The sequence below is a fragment of the Nomascus leucogenys genome, chromosome 19 (genome assembly GCF_006542625.1).
Source record: "Nomascus leucogenys isolate Asia chromosome 19, Asia_NLE_v1, whole genome shotgun sequence".
Classification (NCBI taxonomy): Eukaryota; Metazoa; Chordata; class Mammalia; order Primates; family Hylobatidae; genus Nomascus; species Nomascus leucogenys.
Window position 1 is genome coordinate 71,642,906 of NC_044399.1, and position 16,010 is coordinate 71,658,915.

The window sequence follows — 16,010 nt, forward strand, 5'->3', positions numbered from 1 at the left end:
GGCTAATTTTTATATTTTTGGTACAGACATGGTTTCACCGTGTTGACCAGGCTGGTCTTGAAATCCTGACCTCAGATGATCCACCCGCCTTGGACTCTCAAAGTGTTGGGATTACAGGCATAAGCCACCATGTCTGACCCTATGTTTAATTTTTTTAATTGAAATTTTTATTCAGGTAATTGTAGAATCACATGCAGTTTTAAGAAATAATATGGAGAGATCTCATGTACTTTTTAAGACTCATTTTTCTCCTATAATAACAATTTGTAGAATTATGGTACAATATCAGAAACTGGATATTGACATTGATCTATCAATATTATTCCGGTTTCCCCAGTTTTAGATGTACTAATTTGTGTGTCTGTGTGTGTATTTAGTTATACACAATTTTATCACATGTGGAGATTCGATACCACTATAGCCAAATCCTGAGCAATTCCGTCAGAACCATGATCCCTGTCTTGTCTTTCTGTAAGTATAAATCCCTTTCTCCTGTTCTTTCCCCATTCTTAACCCCAGGCTATCACTCATTTTTTCTCTATTTCTAAAACTTTGTCATTTCAAAAATGCAATATAAACGGAACCATGCAGTATATACCCTCTTGGCACTGGATCTTTTCATTCAGCATGATTTCCTGGAGATTCTTCCAAGATGTTGCCTATGATCAGTAATTCACTGCTTTTTAAAAAAATATATATGTAGTTCATTATTATTATTTTTGAGATGGAATCTTACTCTGTTGCTCAGGCTGGAGTGCAGTGGCATGATCGTGGCTCACTGCAACCTCCGCCTTCTGGGTTCAAGTGATTCTCCTGCCTCAGCCTCTTGCGTAGCTGGGATTACAGGGGCGTGCCACCACACCTGGCTAACTTTTGTATTTTTAGTAGATACGGGGTTTTGCTATGTTGGCCATGCTAGTCTCAAACTCCTGACCTCAGGTAATCTGCCCGCCTTGGCATCCCAAAGTGCTGGGATTACAGGTGTGAACCACCGCACCCAGCATCTTTTTTTTTTTTTTTTTTTTTTAAATAGAGATGGGGGTCACACTATGTTAACCAACTCCTGGCCTCAAGTAATCCTCCCATCTTGGCTTCCCAAAGTGCTGGGATTACAGGCGTGAGCTACTGCGAATTCATTGTTTTTTTTTGTTTGTTTGTTTGTTTTTTCTGAGATGGAATCTGGCTCTGTGGCCCAGGCTGGAGTGCAGTGGCGTGATCTCGGCTCATTGCAACCTCCGCGTCCTGGGTTCAAGCGATTGTCCTGCCTCAGCCTCCTCAGTAACTGGGATTACAGGTGTGAGCCACCGCACTTGGCCGAATTCACTGCTTTTTATTGTCCAGTGGAATTCCATGTTATAAATGTACCAGCTTGTTCATCCACTCATCTGTTGAAGGACATCTGGGTTGATTGATTCCAGTTTTTGGCTGTTAGGCATAAGGCTGCTGTGAACATGTATGTACAGGTTTCCGTGTGAACACATTTTCGTTTCTCTGGGATAAATGTCTAAGAGTGCAATTGCTAGGTTGTGTGGTGGTTGCATGCTTAATTTTATAAGAAACTGCTACATTGTTTTCTAGGGCGGCTATACTGTTTTACATTTCCACCAGCAATGCACGAGATAGCTAGTTTCTCCAGCTCCTTGCCAGCACTGGTGTTGGTCTGTATGAACTTTATATTTTGTCACTGTTTTTTAATTGTAGCCGTTGTGATGATAGATGTTTGGTGATATCTCACTGTGGCTTTAATTTGCATTTCCCCAATGGCTAATGATGTTGAACATCTTTTCATGTGCTCCTTTGCTATCTAGATATCTTCTTTGATGAAATGTCTAATAATGTCTTTTGCTCATTTTCTAAGTGGATTGTTTATTTGTTTTTTACTGTAGAGTTTTGAAATTCTTTTATATATTATAGATAACAGTCCTTTCTTGAATACATTATGTGCAAAGACAGTATATATCTTGTCTTTTTATCCTTTAAATAAGGTCTTTCAGAAAACAAAAATTTTCAATTTTGATGGAGTCCAACATAAATTTTTTCTGTATCAATTTTCTGTATCATGCTTCTGGTGTCAACTCCAACAATTTTTTGCCTAGCTTTGTATTCTGCAGACTTTCTCCATTGTTTTCTAAAAGTCTTATAGTTCTGCATTTTACATTAAACCCCAAACTCGGCTGGGTGCGGTGGCTCACACCTGTAATCCCAGCACTTTGGGAGGCCGAGGTGGGCGGATCACCTGAGGTCCGGAGTTCGAGACCAGCCTGACCAACATGAAGAAACCCCGTCTCTACTAAAAATACAAAATTAGCCGGGCGTGGTGGCGCATGCCTGTAATCCCAGCTACTCCAGAGGCTGAGGCAGGAGAATGGCTTGAACCCGGGAGGCGGAGGTTGCTGTGAGCTGAGATTGTGCCATTGCACTCCAGCCTGGGCAACAAGAGTGAAACTCTGTCTCAAAAACAAACAAACGAACCAACAAACAAACAAAACCCAAACTCATCTCCATAAGTTTAGAGTTTATTTCTGTATAGACTTTATATTTTGTATACGATGAAGTTTAGGTTGAGGCTAAATATTTTGCCAGTGCATGTCTTTTCTTCCCGAAATTGCTTTGGCACCTTTGTCACAAGTCAGTTGAGCATATTTTTGTGGGTCTATTTCTAGATTCTCTTTTCTGTTCCATCGATCTGTGTGTCTGTCTCCTCACCCATACCACATTATCCTGATTACTATAACAATAATATTGAATAGAGTAATCTCTCCCACTCTATTCTTTTTTTTTTTTTTTTTTGAGACGGAGGCTGGAGTGCACTGGCACAATCTCGGCTCACTGCAAGCTCCGCCTCCTAGGTTCACGCCATTCTCCTGCCTCAGCCTCCCGAGTAGCTGGGATACGGGTGCCCACCACCACGCCCGGCTAATTTTTTGTATTTTTAGTAGAGACGGGATTTCACCGTGTCAGTCAGGATGGTCTTAATCTCCTGACCTCGTGATCTGCCTGCCTTGGCCTCCCAAAGTGCTGGGATTACAGGCGTGCGCCACTGCGCCCGGCCCACTCTTCTTCTTTAGAAGACTTTTAGCTATTTTAGAATCTGTGCCTTTTCAAATAAATTTTAGAATAAGCTTGTGTATGTCCACTAAAACCTTGCTGGGATTTCAATGGAAATTGCATTAAACCTGTAGACCAATGTGGGGAGAATGAATACCTTTAAGATGTTGAATTTGCTAATGCACGAACACAGTATCTCTGTTTATTTAGATTTTCTTTGAGGTCTTTCATCAGGATTTTGTAATTTTTCACATACAGATTCTGTACATGTTTTGTTTAATATATACCTAAGTGTTTCATTATCTTCGAAGTACTTGTAAATGATATTGCGCTTTTAATTTCAGTTTCTGCGTATTCATTGTTAATATATAAAGATGCAATCAGTCTTTGTGTTTTGATCGTTTATCCTGCAAACTTGCTGAACTCCTTTTTTAGTTCCAGAGTATTTTTGTTGATTCCTTGAGCTTTTCTACATACATAATCGTCATCTGCAAATAGAGGCAGTTTTACTTCTTCCACTGCAACCTGTATGCCTTTTGTATGTTTTTCTTTTCTTGCCTTATTGCAGTATCTAGAACTAGTGCTATGTCAAATCAGAGAGGTGAGAAAAGACATCATTTTCTAGTTCCTGGTCTTAGGGAGAAAGTATGATGTCTTTAACCATTAATTATTATGTTACCTATAGGGTTTCTTCATAGAGGTTTTCATCAAGTTCCTAACTTTCTGGGTCTTAAAAAAATTAAGAATGAGTGTTGGATTTTCTCAAATGCTTTTTCTGAATTAATTGATATGATTACACAGTTTTTCTTCTTTATCTTGTTAATACGGCAGATTATATTGATTATTTATTTATTTATTTATTCATTTATCTTTTAAGACAGGATCTCCCTCTGTTGCCTAGACTGGAGTGCATGGCTCATTGCAACCTCCACCCCCTAGGCTCAAGCAATCCTCCCACCTCAGCCTCCCAAGTAGCTGGGACTCCAGGCATGCACCATCATGCATGGCTAATTTTTTTGTATTTTTTGTAGAGATGAGGTTTTGCCACGCTGCCCAGGATGGTCTCAAACTCCAGAGCTCAAGCAAACTGCCCGCCTCGGCCTCCCAAAGTGCTGGAATTGCAGGCCTGAGCCACTGTACCTGGCCTATTGATTGATACTTGAAATGTTAAACCAACCTTTCACACCTGGGATAAATACCACTTGGTCATAACTTATAATACCCTTCATACATTTTTAGGTTGACCTTGTTAATACTTTGTTGAAAATTTTTGCATCAAACTCATGAGAGATATTACTCTGTTTTTTTTTTTGGGGGGGGGGGGGTTCACTGTGTTGGCCAGGCTGGTCTTGAACTCCTGACCTTGTGATCTGCCACCTCAGCCTCCCAAAGTGCTGGGATTAAAAGCATGAGCCACCACCGCACCTTGCCCCTATTTCACTCTTGATATTGGTGATTTGTGTTTTCTTCCATTTTTGTCAATCTTTCTAAAGATTTGTAAATTTTATTGATTTTTTGAAGAAGCAGATTTTTGTTTCTCTATTACTTTCCTGTTTTCGATTTCATTGAGTTCTGCTGTAATCTTTATTTCCCCTCTTATTCCTGCTCTGAGTTTATTTTGCTCTTTTTTTTTTCTAGTTTCTTGAGGTAGCAACTTATATTATTGATTTGAGGTTTTTCCTCTTTTTTTTTTTTGACAGAGTCCTGCTCTGTCGCCAGGCTGGAGTGCAGTGGCGCTATCTTGGCTCACTGCAACCTCTGCCTCCTGGGTTCAAGCGATTCTCCTTCCTCAGCTTCCTGAGTAGCTGGGATTACAGGCGTGCACCACCATGCCCAGCTAATTTTTGTATTTTTAGTAGAGACGGGGTTTCACCATGTTGGCCATGCTGGTCTCGATCTCTTGACCTCGTGATCCACCCGCCTTGGCCTCCCAAAGTGCTGGGATTACAGGCATGAACCACCACACCCAGCTGTTTTTCCTCATTTCTCATGTAAGCATTCAGTGCCATTAAATTCCCTCTCAGGGCTGCTTTAGCTGCATCCCACATATTTTGTTGTGTTGTATTTTTATTTTCATTTAGTTCTATTATTTGTATTTCCCTTGAGACTTCTTTGCCTTATAGATTATTGAGAAGTTTAAATTATTTTAATTTCCACCTATTTAGAGATTTTCCTGTTATAATTCTGTCGTATTTAAGGCTCCCGGCCTTTAATAACTTTTTAAAACTGAGATTTTTGTTGTTGTTGTTTTCTCATTTGTTTCAAGAGAATTTGTAATTTACCATTGACGGATCTTTGTGATGGCTGCTTTAAAATCCTTGTCAGAGAATCCTGCCATATGACTCATCTCACTGTTGACATCAGTTGGTTGTCCTTTCTTACTCAAATTGTGATTTTCGTGGTTCTTGGTGGGATGAGTCATTTTTGGTTGTAGCCTGCACATGTCATCATTTATGTTAGGAGACACTGGGTCCTATTTGAATTTTTTATTTTAACAGGTGCCACTCTGTTTAGGATTAGCATGCTGGTCCTAACTTACATATATATATAAATATATATATATATAATATATATAAAGTATAATAACTATATATATATTATACTTTAAGTTCTAGGGTACATGTGCACAACGTGCAGGTTTGTTACATATGTATACATGTGCCATGTTGGTGTGCTGTACCCATTAACTCATCGTTTACCTTAGGTATATCTCCTAATGCTATCCCTCCCCCCTCTCTCCACCTCGGCAAACTATCGCAAGGACAAAAAACCAAACACCGCACGTTCTCACTCATAGGTGGGAATTGAACAATGAGAACACTTGGACACAGGAAGGGGAACATCACACACTGGGTCCTAACTTACTTTTTATGGGATACAGTTCCAGTGATGGTTTAACTTTCAGAACTTCTGTGGTGTTATTTTGGTCGGTTTGGTTTATTTGGTCCTGCTGTTGCTCCCACTAGTTCCTGCTACAGCTACCTGATGGTGCAAAAGCATTTCCTTGGGCCAGGCTGCTGAATGTCTGTCAGTGGAAGACAGCGTTTCAGGTGCATGAGGACAAAGAGGCTCTCTGGGCTGGGCTGTTTGTTGTGGTAATGACTCCTTTGCTGGTGCTGCTGACCGCCCTGGTGTCTCTTGGCAGGAGAGGAGTCTCAGGCACAGTGAGGAAAAGAGAGCACTTCTCCTGGTCAATTACTGTTAGCGGTTATGGATCTCCCTTGTGGGTGGTGCTAGGCTTGCTACACATATTGTTGGAGAGACTTTGATTTAGGAGTGGAATGAGTCTACTTGCAATGCCTTCTGTTGCTATTTTGGGGTTTGAGAAATATCAGATATGAGTTATCTTTCTTGTTGGGCAAAGGAATGATAAGATGTTCTGCTGCTGTGTTTTTCCAGGGTTCCCGAATTAATTCTTTCTCTTTCCACGTTTCATTGTTCTCCTTTGGTTGCCTCTTACATTATTTCCAGGGTTTATAGATGTGCTTAGTGGGGAGAAGGAGGGAAAAATGAGTCTATGGCCATTTTGTCCAGATCAGAAATCTCCCATTTTTAAAAATTGAGTTGTTCATTTTTTAAATTATTGAGTTTTAAGAATCTTTAATATATTCTGACATAAGTTCTTTATTACCTATATGATTTGGAAATATTTTTTCCCAGTACATAACTTGCATTCTTTTAACAGCATCTTTTGAAGAGTGTAAATTCTTAATATGATGAATTTCAATTTATCAATTTTTTAAATGGATTGAGCTTTTGGTGTCATATCTAAAAAGTCTTCATGACCTTGGATTAATAGGTGAAGATTTTTTGCCTACTAATCTTTGGCTAATAATTCAAGGTCACAAAGATTTTATCCTAAAAGTTTTGGAGCTATAGATTTTACCTTATGGTTCTTGATTCATTATGAGTTAATTTTTATATATGGTGTCTCTTTGTCTGCTTTGACCACTATTACAAAACAGCATAGACAGGGTATTAGATATTTAACTAATGTTAATGTCTAATGGCTAGACACTATGTGATGTATGTTACATGCTGATAATGTATAGACGTAAATGCGTACATGTGCACATGTACATTTATAATGTATACATTGTGAATGGCTACAAAAAATAGACATTTACATCTCATAGTTTTAGAGGCTAGAAATCCAAGATCAAAGTGCCAGCATGGTGAGTTCTGGTAAGGACCCTCTTCCTGGCTTGCAGACAGCTGCCTTCTTGTTGTATATTCACATAGCAAAGAGAGAGAGTGAGCTCTGGTCTCTTCCTCTTTCAGCTGATAAGGGCACTAATCTTATTGTGGGGGCCCCATCCTCATGATCTCATCTTAACCTAATAACCTCCTAAAGACCTCATCTCCAAATACTATCACATTGGGGATTAAGGCTTCAACATATAAATTTTAAGGAACACAAACATTCATAATATGGTGCAAGAGAAACATCACAGTTCATTTTTTTGCACATGTACATCCAATTGTTCTAGCACTGCTTGCTAAAAAGACTATCCTTTATCCATTGAATTGCTTTTGCACGTTTGTCAAAATTCAATTATCCATATGTATGTTCACCTATTTTTGGATTCTGTACTCTGTTCTGTTGATCTGTTTATAACACCATAGTGTGTTGATGACTGTAGCTTTACAATAACTCTTGAAATTAGAAAATATTAGCCCTCCAACTTTTTCTTTATTTTCAAAGTTATTTTGACCCCCCTAGGTCTTTTGCATTTTCATATGAATTTCTGATTCATTTTGGTAGTTTCTCTTTTAAAAAGCTTGCTGGAATTTTAACTGGGATTGTATTGACTTTAAAGTTCATTTTGGGGAGAATTAACATCTTAACAGTATTGATTCTTTTTATCTATGAACAAAATATATCTCTCCTTCTATTTAGGTCATCTTTAATATTTCTCATGAATGTTTTACAGTTTTCAGTGTACGGGTCTTGCACATCTTTTGTCAGATTTATCTCTATATATTTCATGTCTTGATGCTATTGTAATATTATTTCTTAATTTCTCTTTCTGATTGTTACTAGTATATAGAAATAGGGTTGATTTCTGAATTTTGACTATATCCTACAACCTTGCTAAAGTTGCTTTTTAGTTATCTTGCTTTCTTCGGTAGATTTTCGTAAAATGTTTTTCCACAGACAATAATGTCGTGTGCAAATAAAGACAATTTCAATTCTTCCTTTCCAATCTGGATGCCTTTGTATCTTTTTCTTGACTTACTTCACTGATTAGAACCTTCAGTGGAATATTTACTAAAAATGGTGAAAGCAGTCATCTTTGCCTCATTCCTTTATTGGATTGAGGAAATATTCTTCTATTCCTAGGGATTTTTTTTATAAATCAGGAATTGATGTTGGATTTTGTCAAATGCTTTTCCTGCCTCTATTGAAATGATCATAGAGTTTTACTTTTTAAGTGTTTGTTGTCATGATAAATAATTGTTTTTTTAAAAGCTTAACCATTTTGCATCCTTGGATAAATTTTACTTGGTCATCATACATTATTCTTTTAATATATTGTTGGATTAAATTTGCTAAAATTTTATAAGAAATTTTGGAATCTATGTTCATAAAAAATATTGATTTGTAGTTTTCTTTAATGTCTGTATCTGTTTTTGGTATCAGGGTAATGCTGGCCTAATAGAGTAAGTTAGGAATAATCTTTTAAATTTTCTGAGAGTTTGAGTTGAATTCATATTATTTCTCCCTTAAGTGTTTGGTAGAACTTACAAATGAAGTCATTTGGGCCTGGAGTTTTCTTTATGAGAAGACTTTTTATTTAAAAACAAACAAATAATTCCATTTCTTTAATAGATTTTGGGCTTTTCAAATGATCTAGTACTTCTCAACTGATAATTTGTACTTTAGATTTTTCCAAGAAGTTATACATTTCATCTAAAATGTCAAATTTATTGGAATATAGTCATTAATAATATTTTCCCATTATCTTTTTAATATCTGTAGAATTGATGAATGCTACCTCTATTGGTAATTTTTGTCTTCACTCTTTTTTTCCTGATCAGTCTATCTAGAATGCATCTTCTTAAGGAACTGGCTTTTGGTTTTACTGATTTTCTCCATTGTTGCTCTGCTTCTAATCCCTTTGGCTTTTGCTCTGATCTTTTTAATTACTTTCTTTTGCTTACTTTGGATTTAATTGGCCCTTCTTTTTCTAGTTTTTTAAGGTGGAGGATGAGATCATTGATCTGAATGACTTGAAACTTTCCATCTTTTCTAATGCAGGTGTTTAGTGTTACATGTTTACCTCCAAGTACTACTTTGGCAGCACCCAACACATTTTGATATGCTGTGTTTTTATTTAGCTGGAAATGCTTTTTAATTTCCTTTTTGATTCCTTCTTTGACCCGTCATTATTTAGAAGTGTGTTATTTAGTCTCCAAATGTTTAGGGACTTTCCCAATATTGCTCTATTATTGATTTCAAATTGATTCTATTGTGGTCAGAAAACATGCCTTGTATAACTAGAATCATTTAAAATTTGTAGAGTTTTTTTATGGTCCAGGGTATTCCATATGCACTCGAAAAGACTGTGTATTCTGTAGTTGTTAGGTCGCACACTTTTATTTTTATTTACTTATTTATTTTTATTTTTTTGAGATGGAGTTTCACTCTTGTTGCCCAGGCTGTAGTGCAATGGTGTGATCTCAGCTCACTGCAAACTCTGCCTCCTGGGTTCAAGTGATTCTCCTGCCCCAGCCTCCCAAGTAGCTGGGATTACAGGCAACTGCCACCATGCCTGGCTAATTTTTGTATTTTTAGTAGAGACAGGGTTTTACCATGTTGGCTAGGCTGGTCTCGAACTCCTGACCTCAGGTGATCTGCCCACCTTGGCCTCCCAAAGTGCTGGGATTACAGGTGTGAGCCACTGCGCCCAACCAGGTCGCACACTTACTGTTAGGTTGGGGACATTATTGTAAGCATACATCTTAGCTTAGTCCAGCTTATGTACCATGAAGGCTCTGTCTGACATTTAAGTACAAACTGCCAGGACCACTCACGGATACTTTCTTTCTCCCTTATCCACTCGGACGACTACACACTCACAATTTCCTTGGCTGATGTTGTCAGAGGATGGGAGGTGAGCTGCATCCCAATACATCATCATCCCATTCCAACCTCTCCCTAAAGAAACAATATTCTTGTCTCCTCCCATGCCTTCTACTTCTCCTCACTGTCTCTCCCAAGACAGGATCAGAGCCTCGATGCGGTCTTGGCAAAGAGAAACAAGTCCTCCCTTTTTTTTTTGGATGGAGTCTTGCTTTGTTGCCATGCTGGAGTGCAATGGCGCAATCTGAGCTCACTGCAACCTCCACCTCCCAGGTTCAAGTGATTCCCCTGCCTCAGCCTCCCAAGAAGCTGGGATTACAGGCGCACACCACCACACCCAGCTAATTTTTTGTATTTTAGTAGAGACGGGGTATTGCCACGTTGGCCAAGTTGGTCTCGATCTCCTAACCTCATGATCCTCCCGCCTTGGCCTCCCAGAATGCTGGGATTACAGGCGTGAGCCACCGCACCTGGCTAATTTTTTGTATTTTAGTAGAGACGGGATTTCACCATGTTGGCCAAGATGGTCTCGATCTCCTGACCTCGTGATCCGCCCACCTCGGCCTCCCAAAGTGCTGGGATTACAGGCGTGAGCCACCGCGCCTGACCAAGTCCTCACTTTTTATTGTAACTCAGAAGAGAGAGCACTCTTGGCCTTGTCTTGGCAGACATGCATCCCATGCTTAAATACATAAACATAAGCTGGGATGAGTGTTATGAGAAAAAGCTTCATAACGCTGTGATAAAATATAGCACGAGGGCCTGGCCTAATCTACAGGATCATAAGAATGTCATTTGAGCTGAAAGAGCAAGGAGGAATAGGATTCAAGTGAGGAATAGATGTGGGGTATGGAAAAGGAGAAAATATAGGCCCGGCGCGGTGGCTCAAGCCTATAATTCCAGCACTTTAGGAGGCCGAGGCGGTAGGATCACCTGAGGTCAAGAGTTCAAGATCAGCCTGTCTAACATGGTGAAACCCCATCTCTACCAAAAAATACAAAAATTAGCCAGGCGTGGTGGTGGGCGCCTGTAATCCCAGCTACTTGAGAGGCTGAGGCAGGAGAATCGCTTGAACCTGGGAGGCAGAGGTTGCAGTGAGCCGAGATCATGCCATTGCACTCCAGCCTGGGCAACAAGAGCGAAACTTTGTCTAAGAAAAAAAAAGGAGAAAATATGTAGAGGGAGAGGCATGTGGAAAGGACCTCTGGTTGGAGAAACAGAACAAGACAGCATGGCTGGTGCACAGAGACTGAGACTGAGATCGGGGAAGCGGGCAGGGCCCAGGTCATGCAAAGTCCTGTTGGCCACAAGAAAGATTTTATTCATCCTCTTAATGGTTTTGAGACGAAGAGGGTTGCATGATCACATTTGTGTCTTGAAGACTGCTGTGTGGAGAAAGGTTAGAGCGGATGGGAGCGAAGCTGAAGATACAGGTTAGCAGGCTAATGCAGAAACCTGAACCTGGCCAGACATGAAGGCAGCTTAGGCTGGGGCTGTGAGGGTGGAGAGACAGAACAGTGGCAGAGAATTTGGTAGGTGCAACTGACCAGGACCCGGCCAAAGTCTTGGCAGGACATCAACATGGAGTATGAAGGACAGGGCAGTGCAAAAAGTGAGGCTCAAGTTTCTGAGCCATCCACTAGGACAGAAAAGAAGTCAAAGTTTAGAGAGAAAGATCATGAGTTCAGTTTTGGGTTTGCAGAGTCTGCGGTACTTTTGTGATATCATGTAGATAGGCAGATATGCAAGTCAGGAGCCCAGAGGAAAGCAAGAACAGAGATACACATGAGGGAATTATGTGCCTAAAAGTGCTGATTAAAGTCACAGCATGACTATGATTACCTGGGGGGAAGTGTAGGTTCAGAAGAGAAAAGTAATGGAGAAAGCAGAGATGCTGGAGGCTAACCATGAGTGAATGTGAGATATAGAAATGCAAAAACATTAGAAGAAAATACAGGGGGAAAAAATGAGACTATAATTCTGGGAAAGGAAAGCCTTCCCATGCAAATCACAAAACCTGGAAGCCAAAAATGAAAAGACAATCAAATCCGAATTCTTTAAAAATTTAAAATTTCTAAACAAGAAAGACACCACAAAGTTAACAGCAAAGCCAAGTGAAAAGAAGTATTTGCAATATGTTTGAAAGACAAAGATGAAAATCCCTAAATTCCATAAGAAAAAAAGACAAAGAACTTAATAGAAAGCTGTACAAAGGAATGATTAGATAATATCTAGAAAAAAAGACACACCAAACCACTAAATGCAGGGAGGTGTGTTCCACGTTCTTAGGAACCAGTTATGGGTAAATCAACAACGAGGGGCCTATGCCCATCAACTTGGCAAAAATTAAATGAAAGCATTCCTAGTAATACGGGGAAACAGACACTTATATCCCATTGGCATATTATGCTTGGAGGGCAATTTGGTAGAATTTGTCAGAACTCCCACCAGCCATGTCTCATTTAGAATCTATATTAAAAGAAAACTCATACATATGTGCCAAGATGCATTTAGTTGTAAAGAAACGCATCATGATTTTGTTTACAAAGGTTAAAAGCAACTGGAAGCAGTATAAACCCATACGTACCGTATATGTGTGTCTATATATTTATGTATGCATGCATATATAAACACTATATAAAAATACCATATAAATACATAAACTATAAATACAAACTACATATCATAAAAAAAGAACCTTCACGAGGTCAGGAGTTTGAGACCAGCCTGACCCACATGGTGAAACCCCGTCTCTACTAAAAATACAAAAAATTAGCCGGGCATGGTGGCACGTGTCTGTAGTCCCAGCTACTTGGGAGGCTAAGGCAGGAGAATCGCTTGAACCTGGGAGGTGGAGGTTGCAGTGAGCCAAGATTGCACCACTGCACTCCAGCCTGGGTGACAGAGTGAGACTCAGTCTCAAGAAAAAAAAAAAAAAAAAAAAAAAAGAACCTATTTGTGCGAAAAGGGTATACATGTTTATGAATATAGGATGGTGGTAGCTAAGCGTTTGCCAGTGCTGTCTCCAGAACAAGAAACAGGAACGCAGTGAGTTGGGTCATGGGAGGGTATAGAAGGGAGATTCACATTTTGCTCTGGAAACTTCTGAATTATTTGAATTAGGCATAACAAGAATGCATTCTTTTTTTTTTCTTTTTCTTTTATTTTATTTTTGAAACAGAGTCACGCTCTGTCACCCAGGCTGGAGTGCAGTGGTGCGATCTTGGCTCACTGCAACCTCTGCCTCCTGGGTTCAAGCGATTCTCCTGCCTCAGCCTCTGGAGTAGCTGGAATTACAGGCCCCCGCCACCACGTCCAGCTGATTTTTGTATTTTTATTACAGACAGATTTTCTCCATGTTGGTCAGGCTGATCTCGAACTCCTGACCTCAGGTGATCTACCCACCTCGGCCTCTCAAAGTGCTGGGATTACAGGCGTGAGTCACTGTGCCCTGCCAAGAATGCATTCTCATATTAGCTATGTAACAAATAAATTACAAAAAATATAGAAAAGAGAAGTCCAATGATGGCTTTCATAGAAAGAAGCCCTGAGAGGACTGGCCACCTACTGGCTGGCTGGCTGCCTCTGCCCTGCCCTCCCACCTAAAGAGTGGTCCTTCTGGTGTCCTGCTGCCTGCCCTCAGTTCCTGTGTCCTTGGTGCTGGTGGCCCGCCACATGGGGCAGGTGTGGAAGCTGGCAGCCTGCTGGAGCTGCCCCAAGTCCCATTGAGAGCTCCCTGAACTCCTGTTTAAAAACATGTTGACTCCCCCATTCATTCACATAACCTGGCAGAATATTTTTCGAATAAATCATGAGCATGGCAGTTACATTCTCTAAACCACACTGGAAAAAGGATTATGGTATTTACTGTGGGGACAGCAAGATTGATTCTCACCCAGAAAACCTGTCAGGTTCTTGATTTAGGGAGCCAGGGATCAGCACAGGTTAGCTCTGATTTATATTGGCTTGCTTCTCCCACATGTCTCTCTCCTGCTCTAGGGGACATTTTTGGGTGCGATGGGTCTGGAGCAGCCACTGTCCTGCTGGTCCCTTCCAAGATGGCCCACAACGGCCACGGATCCAGCAGAGCTCACTGCCCCATAGCTGCCTTCCACCATGCCGTCAGTTCCACTCCCCGCTCCCCTGGCCCTGCCACCTGCTGCTTGAAGTCCAGCTCCTTAGCTAGAAATTGCAAGACCTCCTTGATGGAGCTACTGCCACTTCTCCACTCTCTCCCGTTACTTTCTGCTCATGGCATACCTTGAATGTGACTGACCCTTCCCTACGAAGAGGAGCGAGCAGAGAAACCAGAGAGGATCCCATTGTTGGGCAGCTCAGCGTCTGAGGCAGGACAGTGACATAGACATCCTTGCTCCCGTGTGCTTAGTTCCCTGATGAATGGGCCTCCCAAGTGGGGCATGGAGGAGGCAGCATCCACACTGTTGCTCTAGGCCTCACCTCCTCTGCTGTCTGTGGGCCAGCAGTGCTCCCAGGTCACCTTTGTCAAAACCCTTATCTCCTTTTACTCGTCAATCACTTATGCTGCTTCTGTGTTTCCTCCATGCCTAGTGTGACATCTGGAACACCCTTGGACTCAATGGGCCCAGATGGAGTTATCAGTTGCTCTTGTGTCAGACCTAGCCCATTCTTGGAAATAAACATCCAGAGACCACCAGGCTCTTCTTGTAGGAATCCATGAAGGGTCAGCGGGCAGGTGGAGCAGGTAACAGTAGCGTGTTCCCTCTGAGGTCAGATTTTCCTCTCCCATAAAAAGTCCCAGCCAGGCGCTGTGGCTCACGCCTGTAATCCCAGCACTTTGGGGGGCACAGCAGGCAGATCACAAGGTCAGGAGATTGAGACTACCCTGGCCAACATGGTGAAACCCCGTCTCTACTAAAATACAAAAAAATTATCCGGGCGTGGTGGCACGCACCTGTAGTTCCAGCTACTTGGGAGGCTGAGGCAGAAGTATCACTTGAACTCAGGAGGCGGAGGAGGTTGCAGTGAGCCAAGATCGCGCCACTGCACTCTAGCCTGGTGACAGAGCAAGGATCCATCTCAAAAAATAATAATAACAAAAATAATAAAAGTCCCCAGAAAAGGACTCCCATTTCCCCAAGAAAATGGGGAATCTGCACCCATTTGCAGCAATGGTTCATGTAGAAGCAGGAAATATTTCTCTATAGCTTCCATATCTTCCCAAATGGGGGAGGGAGACAAGAGACTCTCAGAGCCACATGACTAGCTGCCACTATTCCCCAACTTGAGGGGTGAAAGAGAACCCTAAAAATTTTAATTCAAAAGATTTGTATGCTGGTCAATGGTGATCTCACAGTTCTCTCCAAGAAAAACTGGTGAGTATTTCTATTACTAAAAAGCACATCATGATGATTTGCCTAAAATAAAGAAAGAGGTTGCTCCCTCAAGATGGATGTAAGACTCTTAGGAGGAAAGATAAGGGTATTGTGACTTTTTCCATAGCAAAGCTTCCCCATTCCTCTGCTCAGCGCACTCAGGGTTCATGAATCTTAGTGCCTGTGGTGAGAAGCGGGGCTCCCCCCACCACTACGTCTCAGCCATTTTGGGAATTACAGACTCCCGGGTAGGAAGAAGCTCTGGAATTACCCAGTCTGTCTCCATAAATGACCTCTCAGGTCTGGCTTGCATGCCTTTTATGATGGAGAGCTCCCTCCTCCTAGACAGGTCCATCGCTGGTAAGCTCTGATGGTGGAATCCTCTTCCTGGCCTCCACCCTGCCTCAGTCCCAGCCCTTGGGGCCACACAGAAGCCTATTGCTCTTCCCAGGACATCTCTCCATGTTAGTGCATCTTCTCTAGGCTGAGGACTCTGACTCCCACCCCCCACCCTCCTACCT